The following is a 22,292-nucleotide window of genomic DNA, read 5'->3' as shown; positions in this document are numbered from 1 at the left end:
CAAACTATCTGTCTTGCAATGGCCAAGAACAAGGATTTGAACTCACCTCGGTTGCCAACACCATCACACACATAGGGTAACAATACATCACGGGAAGGGATTACGCTAGAAGACATCATGCAATACAATAGATTAGACCCCAATAGGACGGGATGGTTGATTTGGCCCACAGACACTAATAGATGTCAGGAAAGATTCAAAGGTACAACCGAAGGGTTTAGTATCCACCGGCCGGACCCATGCTATGTACAAAAAGAACATCCAGGGGTAGTGACGTAATACGGTGTTAGAAAGTTATGCTTCAATTGGCTAAAAACCTCAACACTCACACAGGTGAAACAAAACTTATCCTTACTTACAGAGGATGTGGACCTACTGGATTTTTTATTGGGTCCCAGAAAGCCACATAAAAAACTTTTCTTTTATGCTGTCTATCATGAAATCTGGAAAATCTCCCAAGAAGCAGCGGGGAGGTTACGAGAAATACATAGGATTAACTTAGAGAAAGCTTTAGCCGTAGTTGACAATGGTAAGGCTACATTAACTTCCAGGATATATTCACTGGGCAACATTGTATCTTCTGCTATTCATGTACTAGAACAAGATCTGTCCTTATTACAGCACGGGCAATCACAATTGCGTTCTATTATGTTATTAAGCTGGATGCTGCAACCTTTGCATGCAGGCTATGTGCCCTGGCATTTTATCAACAGTACGTCCCTGTTTTCCACATACAATCTGACAGAAAAACAAACAAAAATGGCACAAAGGAAAGCAAAATATACAATGCTGCATATTGAAAAACTGGACAGATTAGCTTTTACAGTGGCAGAATCACCGTCCCCAGAAAGGTTAATCCATGGCCATATAATTCTACCAGTCACAACTTTCCAATTCCAGTATTGCCTAGAACAACAGCAGACAGGCAGATATGAAGAAATAGGTAGGGAATTCATCACGGAATCTAGGGAATTACCGTACAGATTTCGATGCAGGAGTCGGGATCCAGAAGTGTTTCTGAGCGGTATAAACTGTAAGAACGCTTTGAGTGGATCTCTCATATGCCAGGATATAATGCTGAACAAGGCCTGTAATGGTTTAGTAGCTAACTTATCCTGTTACTTGAGGAGTGCCCCGGCAGCCGTGATTACACCAGTGTTCAGGCGACTTTCGAATGAGAGTTACTTGATGCTGAACAATCAAGGTTGTTGTGGGATGCTTTCGGGCATCGCATATCTGGTAACCGTGAGCTCCAGGCTTACTTGCCGTATGCAAGTATTGTTTCCAACAACACATACAGTTAGGGAAGCGCTGTTATGGCCCTCACTAAATGTTTCTTTAATACGGTTTGATACTTTGAGCAGAATTAAAGCCATTCTTCTACAGAAGACTGTGCCCTTAACCTCCGCTCGAGAGCCTTTTGATCTCCAGATCAAAATGTCTTCAGCCAGGATGCAGGCACTCATACGTACAAACTGCCCCTTCCATTTCACAGAAATGGTAAATCGTATCTTTAACATGTCTGATACGACAGGTATCATCCACCTATTTAAGAACATAGGTTCAGGACGTTTAAGTACCTTTCAGATGGTTCTTGGAGTTATACCAAACTTCATAGGTTCCGTATTCGGTAGTTTTTTTCTGGGACTTCCGCTGATCCTGTTTCTAATAGCAGGCATCCTGATCATAATTTTTCTGCTATGCAATGGACGTCCCAGTCACCAAGGAGATGGAAACAGTACTTCTGGATTGAAAATACAGTGATCGCATGGTACAACATCTGGGCACCCCTCGCCTGAGAGAACTAAGTGCATCTTGGTTCTTGTCATTTAGACCAGTCTGGATGGACTGCATATAACCTGTCCTCCAATGCCTGTTTTGTGGAGAAGAATGCGTGTTGGATCTCTGTCTGACACTCCCATCATGTGCGCAACTGGACGTTGATGCTTTACTGGACCCGATAACAGCCCATGTTCTGCAGGGTCCCCAGAGTACTCCAATAATGATGCGGCATTCCTAGAGCCTCCATAGGTAATCATGGCTCCTGTAGGAATGGATACCAGCTCCTACACTGACACCCAGGCCTTGGAAGGTCCACAGGCTGCCCCAGCATCAGCTGCTAGTAGTACAGAAGATCATCTGTGCTCAATTGAGGTAATATGCAAGGTGTTACAGGGATCGTCGTCTGCGAAGGCAGGCAACAGTAATGTTGTGTCTACCAGCCAGGACACATAAACAATTGGCTCATTGTGTGCTGGAAGAAATTTGCCTTATTTAAACAAACTAACATTGGAACTCAAAACAAATTGACACTTTTTATGGACTTGCATGGCTTTCAGACGCTTGTAGTAGTTCGAACTATACATGAGGACATATTAGAACTATGGCTTGAGTGACAATTTCCTTTTTTTTCCTCCACTTTTTAAAGATTTTTTTAGACATTTTTAAACATTTTAGTATCATGACTATTTGTTTTTCTATAGTTATTTGCATACCAATGCCTAGTCTGCCTAGTAGTATGTTTAGAATTTGAATTATGTCATCCAGTAAGATGAAGAATGGGTTTTAAATTCCATATAGGTACCCTAATATAGGCATAGGTAACATTGTAACACTTCACCTATATTCATCCCTACATTACAGACATAATGGTTCTTAGGGACTGACCTTTTACCTAGATACAACACTGCAGTCAGAACACAGGATTTTCCATGGTAATAACTCATACATAATTTATGCATGATGATTATTTGAAGTATAGCAGGGCTAACATCTCCTGTATAATATCTATGTAAAAAGTTCATTCTCAACGTCATCCTAAGCCTGACAAAGTAATACAGCGAGGTGGAACCCCCGGGGACACCTATGGGTATATATACATCACATCTTGCTAAGATAGCCAGAAAAGACCAGGACTTCACGGCCGACCCACTGACTCAAGACACTTAGCTTCCTGTATGCAGACACTCCAGCTCGCAGTAGTCTAACATCCCTCGTGGGGTGTCCAACCCGAGACCAAGACGGGGTCCCACAGTCTCTCAATTCAGGTAATGGGGTTGATTTTGTCCTAGAAGGATACTTGGCTTAACACCTACACACATGCAAGGTACACTTAGGTACCTCTAGTTAGGCAGGCATCGTAGGAGTATGCACTTTTATTGTCATGTATTTTATATATTTGTATGTATTCATGATTATCGTAAGATGGTAGAACTCTATCATCCTATTACATTCATAGTGCTTTAATTATTTATATCTGCTACTGTCTGACGGTTGTTGCAGCTCATCTATTTTACAGCAGAATAACAACTATTAAATAAATACTTATTGAAAACGCCTAGACTGTTTATTCTGTGTATCTCTCGGAGACAGACTAAGTAAGCATCAGTGACTGAGCGAAAGGTAGTATATTGTTTCCACGGTCCTGAGGGATCAGGGTTGTCATGCTCGATGGTTGCCAAGAACTATTCTCTCCTTGGTAAGTAGATTCTAGTGGCACTGTGAGCTAGCGGGAAAACGAAGGCCAACATATCTGGTGGAGGTGTTTAGAATCAGTCTGACACAAGCCCTACAGTGTATGTTGTCTGAATGCTCAGATCCTCTATATGTTTTTATGGGAAGTACACAACACTAGTATGTGGCAAATAAGGATTACTCACTAAATCTGTCAGTCCAAGACGTGCTTTCTAACATTCTCCCCTTTAGGCTTTCACAATGGACCGCTTCCTAATCCATACTGGTAATTGCAGTGTGATCTCATAGTTTGTCTATTTTTTACTAGTTGAAAGTAACTTTTAGACAAGCCATTTACTTGTTTTGACTCCTTGGTTTCTGCTCATGAGTAGCTATCCTTAACCATTTGGATAAATATACGTAAATTAAGGCCAAGAGGGGTAGGTGCTTTACCGCACCCAATAACAACCAACATATCGGGGTTAGGAATTTATCTGGTGCAATAAGTTCCAGCTCTTCTGAGTTTTTGGGGAATAATCTGTGGATTTTGGTGCTCATAGCCATGGGTGTCACATCACTAAAAAAAAGTCAGGAGAAGTGGAAGTGACATTGCACAAACTTTGACCAGAATTACATCACAGGAAGTGACATCATAAGAACTAAAGCCTTTTCCCATGACAAAGTTCAGGACTGGCATGAAAAGACAGTGATATTCGATCTTGATACATATTTTGTCGCAAGTGTGTAATGGAGTAAGGTCACCTGACTGATCTCTTTCTCCAATCCTTTCCAATCTTCAAAAATTGATTTTTTAACATTTTCCCAAAAGCCACTGTCTCGGTGATCTAGGCGGCCACGGCCACAAGGGCAGTGCCAGGAGTTGTATGGGACAAAGCAGAGGCCACAACAATAAATGATTGTCCATGTGCATAGCAACAACATCCACACATCACAGTTCATACAATACCCTTCTTCCAGGTAAATTCTGGAAGGTTGAACCTTCTAATATTTATGAAGGGTGCAGAGTTTATCACAACTAATAATTACTGAGTGCAGTAAATGTTGCTCAACTCAGAACTCCGACAGCAGTGTAAACTCGGTGTAAACAGAGGGTTTTGCATTGTGAGAAAACCGTGGCCCACTCATATTGAGACCCTTAATCTAACTAAAACTAATTTACATTGATGTTAGCCTGAAAATCTGACAAGGGTCCTGCCTTGCTGTACCTAGATTGGAACTATCGTACATGTCGAAAATATCCACAGTTTGTCTAAACTTGGCATTGTTCTTTCTAAAATATGGCCTGACCTGAGCAATATGCGCCTGTCTCTTACTTAAACACTTTACTATGTCCTGTGCCTGGAATTCAGAAATACACTGTATTGGTAAAAAATTGCAATGGAAAATATAATTTTTAACAAAGCAAAACAGCCTTACAGCAAGTTAATATATGGGAAAGAGCATGTAAGAAAATATATAATCTCAGACAAAATAGAATGGCTAGTCAATTCTAGAGGAAAATAGAAAAATTGTAAATAAATAACCGGCTATGCTTTTGTTCAGCAGTGTGCACAGCTTGACCTTGAATGGGTGAATTGTGTTTGGGCCTGCACATAATTCTTTTTATTTTTCTCAAATAAACTCCCAAAGTACAAGTTTGTTTGAGAAAAACAAAAAAATCAGTTGCTCTGACAGGCATGTTGGTTTCTCGGTATGCTTTCTGTACACTGTTTGTTTTCCCTGACCAGGACAGCCATGTTTGGCAAGTCAGTCCTAGACAGAGAAATTCCGGTTATTTAAGTCTAGCTCTAAATAGGGAGGAGTGCCCTCCATTGTACACTGCAAGAAAAACAGAGGATGGACGGAATGCTAAACAAATCAAACATTCACTCCCAGTCACAGATCTGAATTAAATCTTTCCTTTTTTTGCTCGCCATGCCATTAGTTTGGAACCAGCCAGATGCAAATCAGTCTTGACCCTGCTCCCCATAGGAACAGTCCATCCCGAACTGGCAGATCAAGTCCACCCCAGACCGAAAACAAGCATCCTGGGACCGGTACTGCGATGAATCCCCAAATTATCATCATCTGGTCTCACAACTCTCATTCTTTCATTCACATAAGATTTGCCTAGCATCTGGCTATCCTGTGCTAACAGGAAACCACTACATGCACCTCCATCCTCTCCCCTTCTTGGTGATTTGCAGGCCTGGGCGTAGTTCGCGGAGTTCTGCTACATGAAACTTCGTGAAGTTACAAAAAAACTTTGCGAAGTTCCATGTGTAGCAGAGTGCAGTGCAAACTGCAGTTTGTGCTGGTGTTCCTGCCACTCGGGTAAAAATTCTACCCGAGCAGCAGCTTGCAATTGCGATCTTACCGTTCGCGATCGCAAGCGGGGAAACAAATTCCACTGCACATTGCGAAGCGGAGTGCAGAAAACTCTGCAAACTTTGGGAATGGAGTGAAGTACACCACCCAGGCCTAGTGATTTGTCAGCCAAACAATATTTTGATACCCTTCGAAGATTCCATCTCTCCCCATTAACCAACACCACATGCCACTGATGATGTACCTCTTTGACTTGAAAAGGACCATGGAATTTGCTCAAACCACTCTGGATACGGCCTAACCTCAGCAGAAACTCAGAAATGACACGAAATAGGTAGGGGAGCCCTAGCTGTCATGTTTCAAGGTCTATTATGGTTTATAGGTGGGAGAAAAACCAAGTGTTCAGCCTTTTCAAAGGCAGCTTCACATGGCTCTTTCCTCACGTCCATTGGTAATGAATTCCAATGCTTTGCTGCCAAGTATTTGAAAGAGCAGCCTCTTAGCTTGGCCTTCCTAAATCTGGGTACTATTACCAATTACTTTCCTACAGATCTTAGGCTTCTATAGGGGGTGTAGGGTGTAATCATGTATTTTCGATAACTTGGGCCTTTCTTTGCTAGGATACAATGGCAGAAGCACATTGCCTTGAACAGGATCCTCTTGCCCACAGGCAACCAATGCAATTTGGCCAGGGCCTTTGTGTTGGAAGATCTTCTAGGTAGATTCAGCACTAGCCAGACAGCTGCGTTTTGGACTGATTGCAGCTTCATCAGCCTTTTTTTTTGCTACACCTAGGTATGGAACATTGCCGTAGTCAATCTGAGAGGTGACCATGTATTATACTTTTTCTGGCTTGAACCGTAGGGTTTTCAACATTCCGAAACATTTGCCTGTTATTTTTCAGATTTGATTTTCATATGTCAGGTTGGGGTCAAGTCATACTCCAAGATTCTTTACTTCGGTTTTAGGGGTTGGGAGCTGGCCAAGTGCTTCTGGCCACCAAGCTGTTGTCCAGATAGAAGGCGCTCGTCCCATTACCATCACTTCTGTCTTACTGCCATTAAGTTTTAAGCAGTGGTCTGCCATCCATGCTGTTACTTTCTTCATACATTGGGAAAATTGATGTGCATTATGTTCTGGGTTTTACGATAGTGTGACGATGAGCTGAGTATCATCAGCTTAAGATACAATGAACACTTTGTGGCCTTCTACTATATTATCAATCACTCTCACCCTTAAATCTCTCTCCTCTCCCACCAACCAACTTTCTTATTCAACAAGGTAATAGTTTGGTTGTAGTTTTTCTCCCTCTCATGGCATATAAGGGCACCGCACTGGTGATTACAGTTTCAGTAGTGCTGTATGCACACAGAAAATTAGAACAGTCCTCCTGTATATCCAGGTCATTGGCTGCGGCCTCCTCTTTCGCACCCTTAAACAGGCAATTGGATCTCTCCACAATACCATTAGCTTGAGGATTGTACAGCGCTGTGATTGAGTGTTTAATTCTATACAATCTCTCCAGAAGTCAATTGAGTTCCATTGTCTGGTATGAGCACAGCCGAGTAAACTTCCTCACTGAAAATCTCAGGGAATACTTTTATTGTAACCCTGTGGAAAAGTAAATTTTGCCATGTTATATGTGCCTACGTGTTCCCCATCCTATGTTATATGTGCATGATCGATATGCATGTATCCCCCTATGATCGATTAAAGACACAATTACAGTTGTGTCCAACTCTAGTATGTCAGTTTCCAGTTCTCGTGAAAGCAACAAGTATTAGGCCCATGTTGCCACGTTTACAGTGTGCACGATTATTCATTGAATTGTCCCCGTTTCTAGGCCTCAAAAGGGCCCGGACACCAGATTCAAGCTCCAGTCTCCTGAACTCCCTCCGAGGAGCGATGCAGCCCCCACCTGCACCCCTGACCCTTCACTCACTTACTTTCGCGCAGCGCGGTGCCCGGCCCGGCCTGGCTCTGCCTGCCTGTCTGCCAAGAGTATGTTATGCTTCTAGTTATCAGTCCAGCCTCTCGTCTTTGCATTCCTAAGCTACTGAACTGCATCAACAGTTCCAGCCATGGTCTAGTCTTTCTGTCTCCATGTAAGAGAAATACTGTATTAATATTCGTAGAATATTCCTAGCTCATGCAATACATGTAGAATAATGCATGCACCAGTCCTAGTGTCAAGTAGCCTCTGCCCTGATAACTTTTGGATTCTATCAACATGTACTCCAAACACCAGATACCAGATATGCTATAGGTACATGTCGTCCTGACACCGTAGACTTTAGTCTCCTCTTCTAGTGTAGAAGTCATAGCCCCCAGTTCTCCCTGGTAACACGTCATTGCCCGTTTGCGCGCACCACTAGGTTAAAGGTCCCAGCTGCTCTCAGATAGCCCCCTCCATGTTTCCACCCACTCATGACATTTCTGTGACGTTTCATACCACATGTCTATGTATACGCCCTGTACACGCCTTCTTGTTACACCCATTTATGCTTATCTTTCGCGACTGCTACGAGTTACGCCTACTGCTACGCCTATTGTATGCAATTTAATGTAATGTATTATACTATATATATGCTGCACTGTCGATGAGGCATTGCAGCTGCCATCCATTCTATTTCCGTGCAGGCTATCCCGTTCCTGTCCCTTCCCTTAGGCCTGATTAAAGCCTGTTAGACTCAGATACCTCGAATCCTGTCTCTTATTTATTGAGCTATCTGTTTTATTCACTGCATTCAAAAATAGTACCGGTAATTAATTATTTATTTACCACATAATGGCGCCCGAACAGGAACTTGCCCTTTCCCCACGCGCCGGCGAAGCCACGCAGGCCCCCTGACCCTCTGCAGCCGTGACGGAACTATACCGTGCACGTGCAGATATTTCTGCTTCAAGTATCCCTCAGGCCCACGGAGGAGACGGAGACTGCGGTCCAGCATCCAGACGAGGCGGTGAGGAATGCGGCGAGTCCCGACCAGAGCCCAAGCCGAGAGTACAAGGTCCGAGGTATCCAGAGGCCCACCTGTAACTGAAGTCCGAAGTTCGTAGTCCGACGTCGTAGAAGTCCAGTCCAGTCCGAGGCCTTCCGTTCTTGCTGCCCGGTGAGTACCGTTGCTGGGGTAGTATCTAGACAGGGTCAATTAATTTGTCTCTGGTCCGTTGGGTTTGGGTACACAGATCCAGTCCGAAGTATTCACCTAGGTGGATAAGGGTCCGACGTGTCTCTTTATGGGACCGGTATGTTCTGTACTGTTTTAGCAGTGCATCCAGAAATTCTAGTAAGTCTGTTCTCGAGAAGTTCAAGTATTATGTTTTAAATGTACCAGGTAATATTCTGTTCGAACTGTTATTAATGTTAATTAATGTGTTTTCAATGTCGTGGTATGAGTGATTTGTTTTGCTATTCATTACTGTGTTTATCGTGTATTGTATTGTGTTTAGATTCAAGTCTAGAATGCCTCTGTTTTCCAAGTTACGCCAGATAGGAACCCGGAAAGGGTTACTCGAAGAATCAGTTCCTGTCCCGCCTAGGGACAGCCCAGGACATTTTATGTATCATAAGCATGGCTTAAGTGCCATATTGTATTTAGATTTATGGGTCGACTATACCAAGGATCTAGAAGAGAAATATAGATGGCCTGTATCAGGTACATGGGATGCCGAGTGCATCATGCGAGTAGAAGAAGCATTATGGAAAAAGAAAGCCAGACAGTCCCAGAAAGATGCCATCGAGTTATGGCGTAAAGAATCTCATAAAAGAACCGAAAAAGAATTCAGAAAAACAGAATTAAGTAGGGAATCCGCAGAAAAAGCCCAAGAAAGGGAATTAATCGAAGAAGGTGAACGAGTTAGAGCAGAACAGTCAGACAGACAGAGAAATGCTCTTATAAGGGGCATGTATCCTCTTCTTGCCGAGGGCTTGCCGAAGGCAACCCCGGAAGCATCCAGTAATTTTCCGCCACCATTAGTCCCGACTAAGATACGTCATAAACCGACCGCAGCTGAAATTTTCCTTTCGTCCTATTTGGACGATACAGTTCCAGAATATACAAATCCCATTCCGCCTGCTCCCGTTAATAATGTAATTCCTGTTCCTCCAGTTGCCGGTTCCGTGGGTTCAGTTCATGTTACAGCACCTGTTACAGCACCCCCGGCCCAGCCCACAGTACATGTACCCATTTCGTCAGTCACTCTACCAGCACGTACAGTACACACCGACGATTCTAGTTTAGGAGCCGCGGGGGGAGATTCTCCTGGTACCCCGCCTCAACACAGACGTATGACGCTACATGAACTAGCGTTACAGCGTACGCCAAAAGTGAATACATACGTAGATATCAAGCGAGCACTTACCGAATGTCGTTATGATCCAGTTCCAGGCGAAGGTCATATGGTTATATATTCATTACGTTTAAGACGGGTGACCGACTATTTGGACACCCTGCCCGATATGAGAGAACATCTAGACAGAATATATCGTTTTATCCGTACAGGAGCAAATCCAGAAAGTGTTCACGAAGCCATGGTTCAAAGAAAAGTCGAGACTCAGCTCATGATTTTAAAGTTTCTAATTAACTGTTTAATTAGAGAACAAGATTGTCCGGAAAAAGATCAAGAAGAAATGAAAGTCCTGACCAGGTGGAGTGACAATATAGCCGAGGGAAAACACAAGACACAAAACTGTATAGAGAGTATGTACAAGAAAATTCGTAGGGAAATAATAAAGTTACACGAGAAACGAGAAGCAAAACAAGCAACCGAGAAAGAAGACGACTCTTCTACTGAAGAGGTAGACAGCGAGAATCCCGACAGAATAGCGTATGTAGGTAGAACTAGACTTTCCGACCGACATTCACGGCTAGATCACAAGAAAGTTTTTCCTCCTCCAGCACCAGAACAGTGTTCTCTTGAGCAAGTATTCCAAGCTACATTCTGAAATCACGAATAGGTTATAGTGAGCTCAGTACAATGCAAGAACAAGAACTAGCTCGATCAGCAGTCCGGTGGACTACTGATTCTACCACTTTTCCAGACGAAATAGTGGCACAAATGTTTCTGAAACTGCCCCCAGCCGAGCAACGTCTGGTAGGTATGTATATGATCCAACACCTCATTACGCTGTATGAGGTTCAGCATTCTGATCCAGGTCCTCTACATGATGTACTAAACGAGTTACTCCAGTACAGATGGAAAGGTCTAGGTACTGATTTAATTAGTGGCATTCTAGAACAGCGCCACAAATACCGAACGTTTCTGAATCCACATTTTGTTCACGTCTCACCCCCAGAAAGTAAATCATTCTACATAGACAGACAGAATCCGTTACGAGAAGTGCATCCAGTCAAGAAAGAGCATGGTGGTCTAGAACGAGTATTTGTTTACACCCCTATCACAAAAATGGAACTCTTAGAAATGAAAAAGTTAATTCCCTGTCATGATAAGGATCCAGCAGGGTTCCACCGTGAATTAAAGGACATGCTCCGTATGGGAGAATACACGTATCCTGATATCATTAAAATGTTAAAGGTCCTGTTGCCTGCGGGCATATATGAAAAACTCAAAGAAAAAGAATGGGAGGTGGGAGAGAAAAAGATAGATTGGACAGCTCTAGAAGCTGAAGATAATACACGAGTACCAGGTACCGGTCTTGGGGATAAAGCTAAAGCTTTGCCCGAGTTATTAATACAAGTCTTGCCAAGATTACTAGCCACGAAAAAGGAAGACTGGGATGCCATCTCAGCCTGTAAACAGAAACAAGATGAAGATACTAGTGATTTTTATTCTAGATTTGAGAAATGTTTTATTATTAATAGTGGTCTGAAAACAAGTAGTGAATCGTACCCCCATCTTTTTGTTACCAAACTAGTCGAGAATTCAAGTCCACAAGTTAAAAATCGAGTCCTGAAAGTCGAAAGTACCTGGCAAGCTAATACTCCGTCACAGATGCTCCAGATGCTCCAGTATCACCAGAACAGAATCAGGGAAGAGCAGGAACATGAAAGAAGACGTATGAAAGACACGAAAATGGAAGTATTAGTTGCACAATCTGTTCCACAAGACAGTCAGAAGAGGGGTCCGAATCCAGCCAGTCATCCTGCAGCTCCCGTTAAAGGGACATGCAATTATTGTAAACAGCCAGGTCATTTTATAAACGAGTGTGCAGTTCTGAAACACAACATAGCTACTGGTAAGACTAAAGAAAGACCACGTCCGCCTAGACAAGAACAAGTTTTACAGACTTCCCAGCCACCGCAGAACGCACAACAGACAGTTACAGTACCGCAGCCTATAGCTGCAACACAGCACGTTACACAGCAGATGTACCAGTATGCACAGACAGAGTATCCAGATTATCAGCCGTATTCATGAAACAGCCTAGAGAGGGAGGTAGGCCTGCCTCTCATCGAGATTCCTGTAGATCAAGAGGGTCCCTATGTACATAGTCAAGTATTAGGGAAAGACAGAAAGTTTCTGATTGATACAGGGGCAAGTAGGACTTCCATCAGTCATGACGAGGTTCCAGGGGCTCCGCTCTCAGGCTCAAGAAATGTTTCCCTTGGATTTTCAGGAAAGCCTATTGTTAATGAAATATCGAAACCAGTTACTCTAGAAGTTGGTCCACTGTCCCGAACTACAGATTTGTTACTTACGAAGTCATGTCCAGAAAATTTGTTAGGTATTAAGACATTAAAAGAATTAGGAGCAGTCATTTGCTGCTCCCCAGAAGGGGTCCGCCTGTTCTTGCGTGATTTTAAAGGTCATTATGTATTACGTGATTTTGATCCAAGATTATTGAATGTACCACAGCATTTATGGGCGCAAGGTCCAACTGATGTAGGTTGTATGCATATCACACCCCATCGTGTGACTCTAAAGCAAGGCGTTGTTTTACCACGAATCAGACAGTACAAATTGCCACCTGAGGCTGTAGCAGCCTTATCCAAAATTATTAACGAACTTATTGCTCAAGGAGTGGTTGTAGAAACTGACTCCAATATATGTAATTCTCCTATCATTCCAGTCCTGAAACGTACCGATCCAAATGCATCTCCAGTATATCGATTAGTGATCGACCTTCGAGAACTTAATAAATGTATCATACCCCAGTACCCAGTAGTCCCAGATATTTCATCCCTCTTGACAGCCATTGATTCTGAAGCTACATTCTTTACAGTTATCGATCTCAAGAACGCATTTTTCAGTGTCCCCATTCATCCAGACAGCCAGTTCCTTTTCGGATTCTGTTTAAATGGAAGAAGCTATAAATTCACACGAGCACCTCAAGGTTTCACAGAAAGTCCTAGCATTTACAGCCAAGCACTGAAAAGACAACTAGACAATATTCACATGCCAACTGACACTGCCCTACTCCAGTATGTCGATGATCTGTTAATTACAGCCCGTTCTGAACGTGACTGCGAGCGTGCGTCACTTACAGTTCTGTATTTTCTGGCCGAGATGGGGCACAAGGTGTCCCCTTCCAAATTACAATTCTGTGTCCAGCAAGTGGTCTACTTGGGACACTTACTGTCCAAGAGGGGTAGGCAGTTGACACCTGACCGCATCCAGTTAATAGCACATCTTCCACAGCCCAAGACTCAAAAGGAGGTACGAGCTTTTATCGGCCTCACTTCTTACTGCAGACAATGGATTCCTCAGTATGCATATCTAGCCAAGCCACTGATACAGTTAACGACACAGGAGGCAGCCGTATCGACTGTCCTCCCTTGGACCCAGGAACATACACTTGTTTTTAATGAGTTAAAGAAAGCCTTATGCCAAGCACCTGTTCTAGCAACACCGAACTACAGTAAGCCTTTTACACTTTTTGTCACTGAACGTGATGGTACTGCATTATCTGTTCTCACACAAGATCAAGCAGGACAATACAAGCCCTGTGCTTATTTTTCTAGCACATTAGATCCGGTGGCCCAGGCTCTGTCTGCGTGCCTCAAGTCAGTTGCAGCCACAGCTCTAGCTATCAGACAAAGTGATTCCATAGTGTTAGGACACTCCCTGACAGTACAAGTTCCACACTCTGTGGAAGTTCTTTTAAACCGAACTCAGACTCAGCACTTGACAATTGCACGTTTAACAGGTTATGAACTGACACTGTTTCAGCCACACATAGAAATCAGACGCTGCAACGTTTTAAATCCTGCTACACTGTTACCGTCAGTTACTTCAAATCCTGCCACACATGACTGTGTGGAAGTCGTTAACACCATGACAAAGCCAAGACAAGACTTGACAGACATTGCATTACCTGATCCCGACCTGACACTTTATGTGGATGGTTCATGTATGAGAACAAGTACAGGAGAACTAGTAGCCGCGTATGCAGTGACTACTGAAACCAAAGTTATAGAAACACATCGTATAGACACCCTGTCCGCCCAAGCAGCAGAGCTTGTCGCTCTGACCCAAGCCTGCATACGTGCCAAGAACCTGAAAGTTAACATATATACAGATTCACGTTATGCATTCGGAGTCGTACCCGACTTTGGAGTGCTCTGGAAAGAAAGAGGTTTCATGACTTCTCATGGAACTAAGATTCAGCATGGTCTCCTCATTCAAGCTCTGTTAGATGCAATACATTTACCGACAGCTATTGCCATTATGAAGTGCAAGGCACATACGAAAGTTACTGACATCATTTCCCAGGGTAACGACCTGGCAGATCGAACAGCCAAGCTTACAGCTCAGACTCCAGACATTCCAGTTAACACGACACAGGCACACATTGCCGAACAGACTACCTGTATGACAGTTAAGGACCCTACACAAGATGTAATAGATATACAGTCACATGCCACTCCAGATGAAATCAAGAAATGGTCCGAACAAGGAGGGGTCCAGACAGATCAAGGATGGTTGACGAAGGGAAAAGCCACATGGTTTCTCCCCGACTCAATGGTTCAAGTCATTATTAATACCGCACATAGTCCAGCACATTTAGGAGAAAAAGCTATGTTAGACAGTATCCAGAACATTTGGTTCAACAAGCATTTACGAGCAGCAGCCAAACAGAAAGTGCGTACCTGTATGATATGTTGTCAGTTCAATCCAGGTAAAAGTGTCCCGGTGGAACAAGGTGGATTCCAACCTCCCGACCACCCTTTTGAAGTCCTCCAGATGGATTATATTCAGATGGAGAGATGTTGAGGTTTCAAGTATGTCCTCGTAGTTGTATGTGCTTTGTCCAGATGGACAGAAGCATATCCGGTTCCAGATTACACTGCCGCGACCACTGCCAGGCAGTTGGTTCGTGAGTTTTTCCCCCGCTATGGTTTACCTAGGGTCGTGTATTCAGATAACGGCCAGCCATTCTCATCCGAGCTCATGAAACAAGTTTCCCTTCTGTTAGGGTACCAGTGGAAGTTCCATTGTGTACGCCATCCCGAAGCAGCTGGTCTCGTAGAGAGACATAACCAGACTTTGAAAATCCGCATTGCAAAAGTATGTACAGAAAAAGGTGTAGATTGGTTGGTAGCACTGCCAGTTGCCCTTTTTTATATGAGAATGGTTGCACACTCTAGATCAGGTCTGTCCCCGTACGAAGTCATATTCGGCCGTCCTCCAAATATGTGGGGTACACCTATGCCCCGAAAGATTACAGACGTTTCCAGTAATATGCTGACAGATTACCTAGCTTCCTTGATGTCTGCCCTACACTCTTGTCGTTCACAGGTTGCCGCTGTTTTTCCAGACAACACTGAGGTGAAACCGCATGAAGTCGTTCCAGGGGATTTCGTCCTGGTGCGCAATTTTGATCGTTCAAGTCCGTTGGAGCCCCGTTGGAAGGAGCCCCAGCTGGTGTTATTAACATCAAGGACTGCCGTCAAGCTCGAGGGACGCAAGGGCTGGGTGCATACCAGCCATATCAAGAAATTCCATGGATTGCGACAAAAGACATTTATCAAGGGCTGCCCCGTTCTTAAGGACTGTCCAGACACGGACTCTAAACTTCCCCTGTTAGAGAAAACTCCGCAGCAGGAGTATAAAGCAAAACTCCGGTCTAGTAAAATAAGTCAGACAGTTTAATTGTTTAAGTCCCTCTCGGGTGAAGCGGTTAGACAGGTTCCTGACATGTATGAGATAGACCCACATAGTGAGAGAGTTAGTCAAAACTATAAAAGATGTATTATCGTTCTATTCTTTTTATTGTTTTTGAGTCTTATGGCTACCTGCATAAGTTATGCTTTTCATTTATGTTTTCCTATTTCACATGTACATATGTTTCCTAATGCTACAGTAGAGCACACATTTAGTGACCTGCCTCCTCACGAGTTATCCTATCGTCTTGCTATGCGTAATAACACATTTATCACAATGTTACACTATTCACACCAGACCAGCAATGCCACTAATTGTTGGGTGTGTGGTCGACTTCCCCCTTTCCAGACATCAAAGGGAGTTCTGCCACTTTTTCCTTATCCGTTTTCACACAATGGTTCGTGTGGAGCATGGTCCACATTAACGTCATCCTCCGCCGATATGTCCCTTCTGAATCGAACATGTTTCCCAGACAAGCAAGGTCTTTCCCATAGAACAGGGTTAGATCTAGAAAATGAAGTATATGATTTAGGTAATTATTCCTCGAATTTCATGGTTTTGAATGTTAAGTCCGAGACTACTCCAGATTTGCCTGCTATTTCAGTTCTACCAGTTAAAGGCGAATTATGTGTCAGAAAGAACGGTTCCGCACATGTAGGACATAGTGATTGTACTACTGTGGTCGAGTATAGTGACAGTGGGAAATCTATTTTCAAAGCCTCACGTCATTCTTATTTTGTTTGTGGTCAGACCGCATATGTTCGTCTGCCCCTCGATTGGGATGGAACATGTTACATTGCCTTCCTACTGCCACCAGTTTTCCTAGCCCCATCTGATTATCACAGAAACACACATCTAGTACACGTTAGACATAGAAGGGAGATCGAGCCCCCAATTATCGATCAAACTGAAACTACTCTAGAACAATATCAAGACTTCAATAAAGGTTTCTTTTTCTTTATAGGCCCTGTCCAGAATAGTAAGTTAATACGTAGGTTAACCAGAACCCTTGAAGCAGTAGTGAATGAGACTACTTCCGCTCTAGGTAACTTAACCGAAGAGCAATCTGCTATGCGTTTTGTTGTGCTCCAAAATCGTCTCGTTCTTGACGTCATATTGGCCGATAGAGGAGGAGCTTGTAGAGTCATCGGATCTAGTTGCTGCATTTTCATTCCTAATAACGCGCCGTCTGTTTATTCAGCTATAACCAGACTTCATAAAATTGCCCATCAGTTACACCAGAATCCAGGCACCTGGACATGGTCCGGTTGGCTCTGGAGTATCATATCTGCCTGGGGATGGAAAGTATTGTCATTCCTAGGTATAGCAGTAATGATCATATTCAGTTGCTGCCTCTGTTTACAATGTGGCCCTGCGATTTGCGGCTTGTGTGCTACATCCTGTATTCCTAGTCCTAAGTCCCGTTCCAAGACAATTCGAGACGAGCAAATGATGCTATATGAACAGATAGATGGTATCATGAATAGTGATGTTTCCTGATGGAAACGTAGGGCACAAGGAGGGAATGTGGAAAAGTAAATTTTGCCATGTTATATGTGCCTACGTGTTCCCCATCCTATGTTATATGTGCATGATCGATATGCATGTATCCCCCTATGATCGATTAAAGACGCAATTACAGTTGTGTCCAACTCTAGTATGTCAGTTTCCAGTTCTTGTGAAAGCAACAAGTATTAGGCCCATGTTGCCACGTTTACAGTGTGCACGATTATTCATTGAATTGTCCCCGTTTCTAGGCCTCAAAAGGGCCCGGACACCAGATTCAAGCTCCAGTCTCCTGAACTCCCTCCGAGGAGCGATGCAGCCCCCACCTGCACCCCTGACCCTTCACTCACTTACTTTCGCGCAGCGCGGTGCCCGGCCCGGCCTGGCTCTGCCTGCCTGTCTGCCAAGAGTATGTTATGCTTCTAGTTATCAGTCCAGCCTCTCGTCTTTGCATTCCTAAGCTACTGAACTGCATCAACAGTTCCAGCCATGGTCTAGTCTTTCTGTCTCCATGTAAGAGAAATACTGTATTAATATTCGTAGAATATTCCTAGCTCATGCAATACATGTAGAATAATGCATGCACCAGTCCTAGTGTCAAGTAGCCTCTGCCCTGATAACTTTTGGATTCTATCAACATGTACTCCAAACACCAGATACCAGATATGCTATAGGTACATGTCGTCCTGACACCGTAGACTTTAGTCTCCTCTTCTAGTGTAGAAGTCATAGCCCCCAGTTCTCCCTGGTAACACGTCATTGCCCGTTTGCGCGCACCACTAGGTTAAAGGTCCCAGCTGCTCTCAGATAGCCCCCTCCATGTTTCCACCCACTCATGACATTTCTGTGACGTTTCATACCACATGTCTATGTATACGCCCTGTACACGCCTTCTTGTTACACCCATTTATGCTTATCTTTCGCGACTGCTACGAGTTACGCCTACTGCTACGCCTATTGTATGCAATGTAATGTAATGTATTATACTATATATATGCTGCACTGTCGATGAGGCATTGCAGCTGCCATCCATTCTATTTCCGTGCAGGCTATCCCGTTCCTGTCCCTTCCCTTAGGCCTGATTAAAGCCTGTTAGACTCAGATACCTCGAATCCTGTCTCTTATTTATTGAGCTATCTGTTTTATTCACTGTATTCAAAAATAGTACCGGTAATTAATTATTTATTTACCACAACCATAGTGGTGATCTCAGGTAACATACCTACATTCAACCATCTGGAATGAACATTCATTAAAACCATGCCAAATCTCTTCTTATGTCCAACTCCTGCGATGAGACCAATAAAGTTGAGGCACACAATATGCCACACCTGTCCGGGATCATGGATACTACTCAGTAAAAAAGTGCTCCGACTTTAAACCTCTTCTCACACTCACTGCATTCAAGACACATTTTAACCCATTCAACCACATCACTGTCCATTCCTGTCCACTAAAACTCACATCTCAACGTTCTCTTCATCACTGTTTGCCCCAAATGTCCTTCATAGGCTAAATCAAACAATTTCCTGCGAAAGCTAAAGGGAGGAACTATTTTATCACTCCGCACAAGGATTTGCAGGATTCATCCAAGACTGCATTAAAGGGCCTCAATGTAATGGGTAAAGTGCTCTCTCTCCTACTGCCTATGTGTAGGCGATTTAGAACTGCCTTCAACACCTCATTCTTCTCCATGGCACAGAACCACTCAGATTTACCAACTGCTCCTAGACTCCACTGGGCAACATCCTCCACACTAGTAATTGTTCCTTCCCTTGCACACTTGGTCACCCCTGCCTCATCCACATTTCTCCAATCCAAGGGCAAATGTAATAAGACATCTGCTTGCACATTCCACCATCCAGGTTTTTTTTTTTTATAAATCTTTTTATTAACAAATTGACAGAAAAAAAGGAAAAGAAACATCAGGTGAAGCAACAATCTTCTCGTTGTTAAGGTCAAAATGCCACTTGTACAGAATTACATGAAACAATATATACTTAATAGGATCATGGGGATTCCCGCACTTCCGATTCCGCTTGCCTCGCCGGAGTTGCACAGATCTCACCACGATGCCTGTTCCATGCCCCCCAGACTTTCCCCCATTTCTCCAGGCGACCCCTGGCCACGTGTATCGATTTTTCCCTGAACATACACCAGTCTAAATCCTCCGCCCATTTGGAAACTCGTGCGGATGGCTGGCTTCCCACAGCTGAGCTATATTTTTTTTCGCCAACATGCATGCCAGTGTCACCGATTGCTTCCGGTACCCATTCAAATCAGTTGGTTCCCACACATTCAATATGCATCTCCGGGCCTCTGGCCGTACCTCCACCCCCAATACCTCTTTCATCTCATCATGAACCCTTGTCCAGAATTCCTGTATTTCCACCCAGTGCCACAAAATTATGCATAAAAGTGCCAGGTTCTCCACAACCCCTTCTGCACTCCCCACTCACCATCCGCCCCATAGGCACCAGTCGAGGCCCTGTAATATATCTGTGTACGTTCTTTAACTGCACCAATCTAAGCCTCATCTGAATCGCCACGACTTTCGGGGAGGATACTGCCTCCACCCAGTCTTCATCATCCAACTCCAGCCCATCTGCATTCCACTGTGCTCTGATACGTCCCAACGGGCCCTCCATGTTATTACCAAGCTTTCTGTATATTAAGGAGATAGTCTTCTCGGGAATGTGCCCATCCAGCACTCTATCCTCAAGAGGAGAAGCCGGTGTCCCTAGGTATATGTGTTAGGAGGGCATGTCTAACCTGACGATATCAATAGTGCTCAGTATCATGCAAACTATACTGATGCTTAAGGGAGTCGAAGGTACATATTTTGTCACCTCCCCACACATCCTTGATCTGGGTGATCCCGATGAGATCTCATCTGTCAAATCCTTTAGACTTCAACAAGCTCCCAAGCCTCTCAGAGTTGAACAGGGGGGTGGCCAAATTCAATCTCCCCTCCCAACCCAAATATCTATTAGCAGCGTGCCACACATGCACTGCATGCGCAGTGGGGCCCGACAGCGCGAACCGCCCTGACCTGGCATATAAGGCCCTGGTGATATCCCCCCAGATGTCTGTCCACGGTCCATAGCATAGCGTGGGTCCCTGGGGGGACCGTAGATAACATGATTCACTGCTGCAAGCTGTGAAGCCCAATAATAGTTCCTTAAATCTGGGAGCCCAATTCCCCCATCATACCACGGAAGAGTTAGTTTGACAAATGCTATTCGGGATCTACCGTCCCAGAGAAGCTGCCTCTGAAGTGCCTCAATTTCTTTGAAGTAGGACACCGGTACTGGGTCCATTGTATTCTGGAGTGCATGCAAAAATCGAGGTAGGGCCATCATCTTAAACAGCACCGCCCTCCCAAGCAATGACAGCGGAAGAGCTCTCCAGCGATCCACGTCCTTTTTGAACCGGTTCAAGGGGGGACCTAAATTATTGGCGTATCGCAGCTTTCGGTCAAGTGTTATATAAATACCTAGATATTTGAATCCTACTGGCTCAATCTTTGTGGGGCACAACTGCGGAATTACCGGTGGCTCGCCAGCCAGGACAAAAAGCACCGATTTCGACCAATTTATGGCAAAACCGGAGTACCTACCAAATATGGCAAGCACGTCCATAAAATTAATCAAAGACACCCTGGGGTTGGAGAGATAAAGCAGGATATCGTCAGCTTACAATGAGATTTTATCCTCCCACTCCGGCGTCCACCGCAAGCCACCTATCGAACGATTCCATCTAACCCACGCCGCCAGAGGCTCCAATGCAAGAGCAAAGAGAAGCGGAGACAGAGGGCTGTCTCGTGCCTCTCCCAAGAGAAAAATCAGCAGATCTACAATTGTTCACAACTACCCTAGTCAAGGGATTAGCGTACAGTAATCGTACCCATCCAATAAACTCTGCACCAAAACCTAGCTTCGACAATACCTCAAACAAATAGGTCCACTCAACCCTATCGAAGGCCATGGTGGCATCCAAAGACACCAGGACCGCCAGCTCCTGTATCTTCGAGGAACCACCCAGAACCCCGTGGAGCCTTCGCAGGTTTAGAGCTGTGTTCCGGCGCGTCATAAAGACAGACTGATAGGGTGTACCAAAGCTGTGATTACCTTGACCAACCTGGTGGCGAGTAATTTCGCCAAGATTTTAGGCTCGGCATTAAAAAGTGAAATGGGTCTGTACAAAGAACATGGTGTCTTTGGCTTGCCTGCCTTGTGAATAACTGCAATATTCGCCACCCGCTGGTCATATGGAAGCTGACCCTTCTCCCTACTCTCCAGGAACATAGCCCGGATATACGGGGGGCGAGCTCATGGGCATTCAATTTGTACAATCATATTGGAATACCATTGGGACCAGTCGCTTTCCCAGATTTTATCCCTCTAATAGCCTGCGCCACTTCGTCGTCAGTGAGGGGGGAGTCCAGATATCTCCTATCATCTTCAGATAAACTAGGCATACGGATATCCTTGATCATTTCACTATTTTCTGCCTCCGTAAACCCGCCGACCGAAGTGTAGACCCCTTTGTAATAGTCAGAGAATTCATCCGCCACCGCCTGCGGGTCCGTAACCGTTCCAGATTCTATTCCCTCTAACTCAGGCACCAGCCGCGATGCCCATTCCTCACGCTCAAGCTACGCAATCAATTTACCAGCCTTGTCTCCATGTTCATATATTCGACTCTGTACAGCATAATTCTGGGCAACCACTCTCTCCCTGGCGAGGCATTTCTATTCATCTTGCCTCAACTTCAATAGGTGGAGGTCCTCCGGAGCCTTTGACCCAGCCACCTTTTCCTCCAAACTTATAACATCAGCCTCCACCCTAACCACCTCCGCCTGGCGGTCCCTTTTCTTCCCGGCGACCAAAGACAAAACCTTGCCCCTCAAAACTACCTCATAGGCTTCCCACAGA

This window comes from Lissotriton helveticus, chromosome 3_1 (assembly GCF_964261635.1).
Source record: "Lissotriton helveticus chromosome 3_1, aLisHel1.1, whole genome shotgun sequence".
Classification (NCBI taxonomy): Eukaryota; Metazoa; Chordata; class Amphibia; order Caudata; family Salamandridae; genus Lissotriton; species Lissotriton helveticus.
The sequence above is the reverse complement of the archived record's forward strand: the minus strand, read 5'-3'. Positions refer to the sequence as shown.